The sequence below is a fragment of the Phyllobates terribilis genome, unplaced genomic scaffold (assembly GCF_046119375.1).
Source record: "Phyllobates terribilis strain yellow unplaced genomic scaffold, ASM4611937v1 Scaffold_65__1_contigs__length_7625178, whole genome shotgun sequence".
Taxonomy (NCBI): domain Eukaryota; kingdom Metazoa; phylum Chordata; class Amphibia; order Anura; family Dendrobatidae; genus Phyllobates; species Phyllobates terribilis.
In genome coordinates, this window is record NW_027362825.1 from 4,846,754 (window position 1) to 4,856,820 (window position 10,067).

Sequence of the window (10,067 nt, forward strand, 5' to 3'; positions counted from 1 at the left end):
TGACTGTGTCACTGGACCCTTGCTCATTTTGGTATTCCAATCTGGAAAAATGGCCGGAGCTCGCCACTCACGCCTTGGAGATCTTGTCATGCCCTGCAGCCAGTGTTCTCTCTGAACTTGTGTTCAGCGCTGCTGGTGGTGTGCTGACAGATAAGCGCACGCGTCTGTCCACTGAGAATGTAGACAGACTCACGTTCATAAAGATGAACAAATCATGGATTCGCAAGGACTTTTCTACCCCTGTGTTATCCTTGGGAGACTAAAACCTTGAGGATTTGGTAAAATCACCTCACCAACCGTTTTAAGCAACTGTGGGGCAATTGATGCCACTTAACCCTAGAATGCATGACCATAAAAATCTACACTTTCATATACCTGGGGCCTTTTAGGCTCGTGTGCAAATAACATGGAATAACTCAAACTCAAATGACAAACAACTATATACATGAAGAATACCTAGAGTTTCAAAATTCTAACTAAAGTAATCTTGCAGAAAATAGAAAACAATTAACAGAGCGGGCCTGCGAGGCCTCAGGTATGCGTTCTAGGGTTAAGTGGTGTCTGTGCCACAATTTTGGGAAAAAATGGAGACTCTTTTTGGAGTCCCCTTGCTGTGTCTTACGTGACGTTGGCATCGTCAATTCCAGGTGGGTTGGGTCGCTCCCCCCCCTTTTTAACTGTAAGAAACTAGATACACTATGGCTTGGGGTAACACAGATGGTTGAGTCTGAAGAGCTCAGAGGTCTGCTCCAAATCTTCAGTGTCTGCTAGTCAGCGTAGAATTTTTAACTGCATCTAGCCTAGGCAATACTTTGGGCGTAGTAGCCCAGCTGCGAAGCAAGCTGCATCGCCTGTGTATCTAATACGAATTTTTAAATGCATCTAGCCTAGGCAGACTGTGGGGACCCCCAACCAAACCCAGACGCTCAGCCCCCCTACCGCCCCCCTTTCCTTGACAATACAATAATGTAACTCTTACAACTGGATGGGTGAGGATCGGTCACAGCTTTATTAACTCTTTATACTCATTCCATTAGAAAGGCATTTTATTTCTAAAATAATTCAGCTTGTTGCAGCATGCCCTGGGTCCCCACTCCGGCAAGTTGGCCAACAAGTGTAACTCTCCAACATGTCCTTTCTATTTCCAGGCCACGGAGGATCCTGCGTACTCGTATGCAGGACTCTGACCCCCACCCATCACTCTTAACGCTTGTTCCACTCCATCCTGGAGTCCTGACAGGAATATGTCCAGTTCAACATTCATTAAGTGAACAATGTCGGGCCGTATGAGGCCTGCTTTATCTCCTTCTAGTTGTCGGTGTCGTACCACTACACCGCCTCTGTCTCTTCTAAATTTTGCCATCCGAATATTTATTACCCGCCTTGTCCGTTCGATGGCCGTGATGTCTCGCGCACCTTGCCATACCGCTATCGGCACAATCTCTGACCATACTATCGCTAGTTTTGTGAAAAATTCTCTGAAGCGCTCAGTGTCTAGTTTCATTATTGCCATTAGTTATGCGCTGTTATGATGACCTAGGTTGTTTCCCCCGGCCTGTATAACTAAGATGACCAGACCTCTTGCCTCTCTCCCTACCTTGATTACCTCCATTAGTACCTGTGGCCATAGCAGGCCTCTAATACCTCTCCAGTTGAAATATGTGTTATGAAACTCTAATTTCCTCCCGCCTGGGCAGACTTTCGCCCTTTTTTCTGCCAAATACATATACGAGTGGCCTATCACCCACACTGTTGGCTTAGCGTCACCTGTAAAAGAAACAAACCACGTTAGGATAACAAGTCCGGTCTTATGTATCTTGCCAAACACGTGGATCGCCATCTCCCTATCCTCTGAACTTCCGTTTCTGACAGTCCTGCTCTTGCTGCTTCCGTGGCCGCGCCTATGCGGAACGAGTGTGTCCCGTAATCTTTGGGGTTGTTCCCTGCCGATGTTATGCATTTATTAAATATAGCTTGGAACTGGTATCTTGATAATGGCATTCCATCAATGTGTGATAGGAAGAAATTACTTTGTGATCTGATGGTTAGATATGTTTTTACTATTGTTACCTGACTCAGTGTACCGTTTGTGGGTTGTAGAAGTACCCAAGTGCCCCTGCCCGCTGGAACCGTTTTCGATTTGTGTATGCGTAGACGTATTGCATTATTGGCTATGACTACGTCCTGGTGTAATAAGCCTCCACTGGTGGTAATTTTGGATTGAGGGACTAATTCGCTTATGCATAGCGCCCCGAAGAAGGCGATCACAAATGACAGTAGTGTAGACAGTAGTGTTGCTTCAAATTGTGAGTGTCATGTTAATGGTGTTAGGGATATGATGTGAGAAATCAGTTTTAGTGACACGGGACGGGACATCTACACTCCTGGCTTGGCTGACCCCTTTTCCACCCTTTTATGGATTGTCTGATGATGAACCTTTGTCACATCTCCCCAATTCAGTAGTTGGAAGTGAAATGCTACTCCGGTCAGACACCGCTGCGCTGACGCCCCTGATATGCCCCTTATAATTAGCTGGTGGAGAAATTCTATGGTGACTTGTGATCTGGCTTGTTCACATTGGTCAACCCGTCTGCCTGCTACTAGTCGTGTCCACTCTTCCCATGCCTTACCGTATGCTTGCCACGTCGACGGGGCAACTGACGCTCTGATTAATGGCATCAACTATTCGCCACTAGATCCCATAGGGAAGGTGGGCAACTGTTGCCCGATGGGTGGGCGTTGTGGAAGAGCTCTGTGAAAATCTGCCAATTGAATTGTTATAAAGCATTAGCAGCAGCTTTAGACCCCTCAGCATAGTGGTTAGCGCGGACCCATACATTGTGTTTTAGGCACAGGAATGCTAGCCTGGGTAGTAGGCCTAGCACTGGGGGAGACGATGATGCCATCTTATTAATGCAGTGCGCTAGGCTGGTGTTTTTTGTTATGAAGCGTATATTTTTGTAAGCCAGGCGCGCGCCCCATATTTCTATTGCTACCACTATTGGGAAGAAAAATTATTTTCAGGGCTAGATGCAGCTAAAAATTATTATTAATTTAAAAGCTGGTGGAGCTTGGTATAGATGGACTAATACAATGAGTCCCACACACTGCTAGAAGGCCAAATATTTTTTCAGAGCTAGATGCAGATAAAAATTATTTTTCATTTGCAACCTGATGGAGGTCAGTATAGATGGACTAATAGACCAAGTCCCACACACTGCTAGAAGGCCAAATATTTTTTCAGAGCTAGATGCAGACAAAAAATTATTTTTCATTTGCAACCTGATGGAGGTCAGTATAGATGGACTAATAGAGAAAGTCCCACACACTGCTAGAAGGCCAAATATTTTTTCAGAGCTGGATGCAGATAAAAATTATTTTTAATTTGCAACCTGATGGAGGTCAGTATAGATGGACTAATAGACCAAGTCCCACACACTGCTAGAAGGCCAAATATTTTTTCAGAGCTAGATGCAGACAAAAAAATATTTTTCATTTGCAACCTGATGGAGGTCAGTATAGATGGACTAATAGAGAAAGTCCCACACACTGCTAGAAGGCCAAATATTTTTTCAGAGCTGGATGCAGATAAAAATTATTTTTAATTTGCAACCTGATGGAGGTCAGTATAGATGGACTAATAGAGAAAGTCCCACACACTGCTAGAAGGCCAAATATTTTTTCAGAGCTAGATGCAGAAAAAAATTATATTCAGTTTGCAACCTGATGGAGGTCAGTATAGATGGACTAATAGAACAAGTCACACACACAGCTAGAAGCCCAAAGATTTTTTCAGAGGTAGATGCAGATAAAAATTATTTTTAATTTGCAACCTGATGGAGGTCAGTATAGATGGACTAATAGAGAAAGTCCCACACACTGCTAGAAGGCCAAATATTTTTTCAGAGGTAGATGCAGAAAAAAATTATATTCAGTTTGCAACCTGATGGAGGTCTATATAGATGGATTAATAGAACAAGTCCCACACACAGCTAGAAGCCCAATATTTTTTCAGAGGTAGATGTAGAAAAAAAATATATTCAGTTTGCAACCTGATGGAGGTCAGTATAGATGGACTAATAGAGAAAGTCCCACACACTGCTAGAAGGCCAAATATTTTTTCAGAGCTAGATGCAGACAAAAAATTATTTTTAATTTGCAACCTGATGGAGGTCAGTATAGATGGACTAATAGAGAAAGTCCCACACACAGCTAGAAGCCCAAATATTTTTTCAGAGGTAGATGCAGAAAAAAATTATATTCAGTTTGCAACCTAATGGAGGTCTGTATAGATGGATTAATAGAACAAGTCCCACATACTGCTAGAAGGCCAAATATTTTTTCAGAACTAGATGCAGAAAAAAATTATATTCAGCTTGCAACCTGATGGAGGTCAGTATAGATGGACTAATAGAACAAGTCCCACACACAGCTAAAAGCCCAAATATTTTTTCAGAGGTAGATGCAGAAAAAAATTATATTCAGTTTGCAACCTGATGGAGGTCTGTATAGATGGATTAATAGAACAAGTCCCACATACTGCTAGAAGGCCAAATATTTTTTCAGAGCTAGATGCAGAAAAAAATTATATTCAGTTTGCAACCTGATGGAGGTCAGTATAGATGGACTAATAGAACAAGTCCCACACACAGCTAGAAGCCCAAACATTTTTTCAGAGGTAGATGCAGAAAAAAATTATATTCAGTTTGCAACCTGATGGAGGTCTGTATAGATGGATTAATAGAACAAGTCCCACACACAGCTAGAAGCCCAATATTTTTTCAGAGGTAGATGCAGAAAAAAAATATATTCAGTTTGCAACCTGATGGAGGTCAGTATAGATGGACTAATAGAGAAAGTCCCACACACTGCTAGAAGGCCAAATATTTTTTCAGAGCTAGATGCAGAAAAAAATTATATTCAGTTTGCAACCTGATGGAGGTCAGTATAGATGGACTAATAGAACAAGTCCCACACACAGCTAGAAGCCCAAATATTTTTTCAGAGGTAGATGCAGATAAAAATTATTTTTAATTTGGAACCTGATGGAGGTCAGTATAGATGGACTAATAGAACAAGTCCCACACACAGCTAGAAGCCCAAATATTTTTTCAGAGGTAGATGCAGAAAAAAATTATATTCAGTTTGCAACCTGATGGAGGTCTGTATAGATGGATTAATAGAACAAGTCCCACACACAGCTAGAAGCCCAATATTTTTTCAGAGGTAGATGCAGAAAAAAAATATATTCAGTTTGCAACCTGATGGAGGTCAGTATAGATGGACTAATAGAGAAAGTCCCACACACTGCTAGAAGGCCAAATATTTTTTCAGAGCTAGATGCAGAAAAAAATTATATTCAGTTTGCAACCTGATGGAGGTCAGTATAGATGGACTAATAGAACAAGTCCCACACACAGCTAGAAGCCCAAATATTTTTTCAGAGGTAGATGCAGATAAAAATTATTTTTAATTTGGAACCTGATGGAGGTCAGTATAGATGGACTAATAGAACAAGTCCCACACACAGCTAGAAGCCCAAATATTTTTTCAGAGGTAGATGCAGAAAAAAATTATATTCAGTTTGCAACCTGATGGAGGTCTGTATAGATGGATTAATAGAACAAGTCCCACACACAGCTAGAAGCCCAATATTTTTTCAGAGGTAGATGCAGAAAAAAAATATATTCAGTTTGCAACCTGATGGAGGTCAGTATAGATGGACTAATAGAGAAAGTCCCACACACTGCTAGAAGGCCAAATATTTTTTCAGAGCTAGATGCAGAAAAAAATTATATTCAGTTTGCAACCTGATGGAGGTCAGTATAGATGGACTAATAGAGAAAGTCCCACACACTGCTAGAAGGCCAAATATTTTTTCAGAGCTAGATGCAGAAAAAAATTATATTCAATTTGCAACCTGATGGAGGTCAGTATAGATGGACTAATAGAATGATGCTATGCCCAAAAGATTTTACTTCACTAGGTGCAGTAAAAAAATTGGTATTCTATACACAGGTGGTATATCTTGCAACACAGATAGGCTACTCCACTGACTAACACACTCTGCAATAGGCCAAAAAGGATTAGCTTTGCTAGATTCAGCCAAATGCTGTGAAAAAAACTTGCACAGCACTGGCACAGACCTGCCTGGCAAAAACTGATAGGAACTGATGTAACCTAGTCCTGAAAAGGACTCCAATTACAATTAGTCTTTACTCCCACAATCTATCTATTTAAGAGCACAGACCTCCCTGATAAAAGTCGTAGGAAATGCTGTAACCTAGTCCTTAAAAGGACTGCAATCACAACTATTCCCTACTCCCAAGCTATCTGTATATTTGTGCGAAAATTGGCTTGAAATTAACAAGGTATAGCGCACACAGCAACAGCGGTGCCGTCTAACACGCAGCTGCAGCAGTGAGAAAATGGTGGCGACGGGGAAAATGGCTTGGTCTTATAGGGCAAGGACATGTGACATACACTGCCAATGACACATGCCCTTGCTTGTGTGAAAAAAGCACTTCGCTCCGTGTGTGCGCTGCTGATAGGCTGACAGATTGCACCTCCCCACTGCAAATGCGGGAAAGAGAAAAAAAAATGGAGATCTTCATTATTCCTGCAGAGATCCATCCCCTGCCCCTCCCCCCACCCCGCTGTACACTCAAACTGTGTATTAACATTAATTTTCATCATTACTGAGAAAAAATCCAGTTATGATTTTGGTGCATGAACAGTTATCGAACATAACCTCGAACAGCCGAATTTTTCTCAAATCGTTCGTGTTCGCCGAACGGCTCGAACACCGCCCAAAACAGCTCGAATTTGAGATTGGCGAACAGTTCGAGTATAACAACGCTCATCTCTAGTGGAGAGATCTCAAAATGGCAGTTTGGAAAAGGCACCCTTCAAATATCAGGGACCTGGAGCAGTTTGCCAAAGAAGAATGGTCTACAATTCCAGCAGAGCATTGTAAGAAACTCATTGATGGTTACCGGAAGCGGTTGTTCGCAGTTATTTTGGCTAAAGGTTGTGCAACCAAGTATTAGGCTGAGGGTGCCAATACTTTTGTCTGGCCCATTTTTGGAGTTTTGTGTGAAATGATCAATGATTTGATTTTTGCTTCATTCTCTTTTGTGTTTTTTTCCTTGCAAGCAAATTAAATGAAGATAATAATACCAAAGAATTTGGGATTGCAATCATTTTCAGGAAGAAACTGAGTATTATCTGACAGAATTGCAGGGGTGCCAATACTTTTGCCCACCACTGTATAATGCACTCCCCATAGGCAGAGTCTGTAGGATAATCCCCCCATAGGCAGTCTGTAGCATAATACCCCCACCCCCCATAGGCAGTCTGTAGCATAATCCTCCCAGCCCCCCATAGGCAGTCTGTAGCATAATCCCACCCCACCTCCCATAGGCAGTCTGTAGCATAATCCCCCACCCCCTTAGGCTGTCTGTAGCATAATCCCCCCCATAAGAAAAAATAAATAAGCACAATACTCACCTCTTTCTCCTCCTAGTTCCCCCGCTGCTCTGAACACCCGGCCCGCACACATCTTCAGCTCAGGGGGCCGGGTGCCAAGTGATGACATCAGTGACGTCAGACACAGAGGAAGCTATGGGAACTAATGGGAGAGGGAGCTTGCGGTTGCGGTGAATGGTGGGGGGGCCCGATGCTGGCACCGGGGGCCCCCCTCCTGCTCAAGGGCCCCATAGCGGCCGCCAGGCAATGCAGGGACATCGAGTCTCCTTGCTCTGTCCAGAGTGTAACTGTAGCGGCGTGCTGCTCACGCCGCTACAGTTACAATAGTGTAGCTCCGGGTGGGCCCCCTCAGAGTGTGGGGCCCGGGGCAACCGTCCCACCCTGCCCCCGCGGTAGCTACACTACTGCTTGTGATTATTAAGTGTCGTATTGCTCTCCTACCTGAGGTCTAAGTTAGTGACAGCACCTCAAAGATAGATCACCTTTTCATATCTAGTGAGCGCATATGAATTGGCCAATTTGTGTGCTAAGTACCTAACAATTCATAAGTATAATGTATTTGTGAGTAATGTAGTCTAAAGGGAACCTGAACGACCTTTCCTACCAGTCTCCTTTGCAGCTCGGTTCCTGGTCGCTTCCCCTCATCCGCTGACAATGACTGACAGGTCTCTCCCTATATACACACGCTGAGAGAGACATATCATTCCAGAGGAGCGGGCGGGAGGAGCTGCAGGGACCAACCTTTTCCACTAGTCACTCATGAATCCTGGTCCCCGGCTGACTTTTAGGGTAGGGTCACAGGACCATTCTACATCTGAGAAAAACAGTCCTATTATTCTGATTCAGACTTTGATCATTTTCTCCACTCTCTCAGTCCCTGAAAATTGAAGCACACTCAGATGTCATCTGAGTGCGATCTGATTTTTTTCATGGACCTGTACTCGAATGAAAATTGGACATATCTCAGATTTTTTCAGTGGACTACTCAGTCTGGGGAAAAAATTGAACATGTGCACAGCCCCATAGAATATCATACGCACGAGAGCAATCAGTGAAAACCACAGATAGAACTCGTCCAAGAAAATCATTTGTGTGCAAGAGCCCTTATATTAGGTTTTTCTCTGAAATGCTGCAGTGTTTCAGAGTCACAATGTAGTTTTTGTTTCAAATACTTTTCCTTCATGTTTTTTTCACGATATTCGTTTTAATGAGAGCATTTGCCCCAAATGTGATGGAATTTATTACCATTTCCTTCCCTTTTCCATCTACTTTTTTCAGAGAATTCAATCTTGCCTTCTTAGAAGCAGCAGCCGGCCGGGTTTCTGCTTTTAAATATTTTCACTGATTTATGAAATAGAAAAAGTCCAGGTAATGTGAGCAATCAGGCCCACTAAGCCCCAGTGGCCTAATGGATAAGGTACTGGCCTCCTAAGCCAGGAATTGTGGGTTCAAGTCCCATCTGGGGTGGTTTGTATAACATTTTTTCCTTCCCACATTTCTTTATGGTCTCCATTACGTTATGGGTAATGTTTGTATTAAATAAAAGTAACTTTCTTGAATTTTTCCAGTGATTGTCCTTTATCTACTATAAATTCAGGTTTTGCTGATTGTATTATCGACTCTTCTACAAAGAGTTAATATCGTGGTAGAAAATGTAAGGCGAGAAGGTCCAGCGGTTTTATAGTTGTCATCCGCTACTGGAAAATCCCTTTCAATGCTCCCAGTATACAGAATAAAAGAAGAAAAAGATGTAAATCCCAAACAAGCACAACTTCTTCTCTCCGAGCGCCGTGTTACCTGGGGATCTGGTTACTTTGCTTGTCAAGTGAACGCTGCAGCCCATCAGCAGATCAGGTAGATTATCTTTGCTTTCCCATCTGCAGATTACTATGGATCGTCTCCAGAACTGGGAAAAATCCAAAATGATTACAGATAAAATAATCTAGTTTTTTGATTTCATCACCGATTTCCAATTCAGGCCTCAATTTTCCCCTTTGCAACAAAAGAAAGAATTCTGATAAAGCCCCCTATATAAAGCCCCTGTAATACTGATTATAGGCATGCTATTATTTTGAAAATCTGGGTTTACATTTTAGAGAAATGCACTGTTTCATTGTTATGCAAATGAGCCACAAGTGCAGTGGGCGGGGCCTGCACTTACACTGCTGCTGCTCTTCCCTATTCTCTACCATGGGGAATGATGGCACTGGATCTCGGGAGGAAGAGGCAGGTTACTGAATAAATAGTGACCTGCCAATCACTGTAACAAGACTGGCAGCGGGAGTGTAAGTAGTATATTATTCTTAGGAGTAATGTCAATTTGATTGCAGTAACTCAGCCCAATCATGAAAGATAAAACTTCCTCCGGAAAGGACAGTGAATCTGGATCGGTCCTTACAATTCAGAGGTTCATATACAACAGTCATAAGTAACAGTTAGAGATAATACAATAATTAAGGCAAAAAAACTGACGACCCAGCTCGTAAGAGCTTAAAATCTACAATGATATAGGGTAAGAACCCCTGATTCCAGCAATGTATCACTTACTGTGCAGCTTTTGCAATTTCAATAAAATCAGG

The 10,067-nt window shown here is 42.5% G+C and overlaps 1 non-coding gene across 1 annotated transcript; it reads left to right on the forward strand.

Moving 5' to 3' along the window:
- The first annotated feature begins 8,882 nt into the window (after positions 1 to 8,882).
- On the forward strand, positions 8,883 to 8,955 carry TRNAR-CCU (transfer RNA arginine (anticodon CCU)). Its single transcript has one exon. It is a non-coding gene; the product is annotated as a tRNA-Arg (tRNA).
- Positions 8,956 to 10,067: the final 1,112 nt, after the last annotated feature.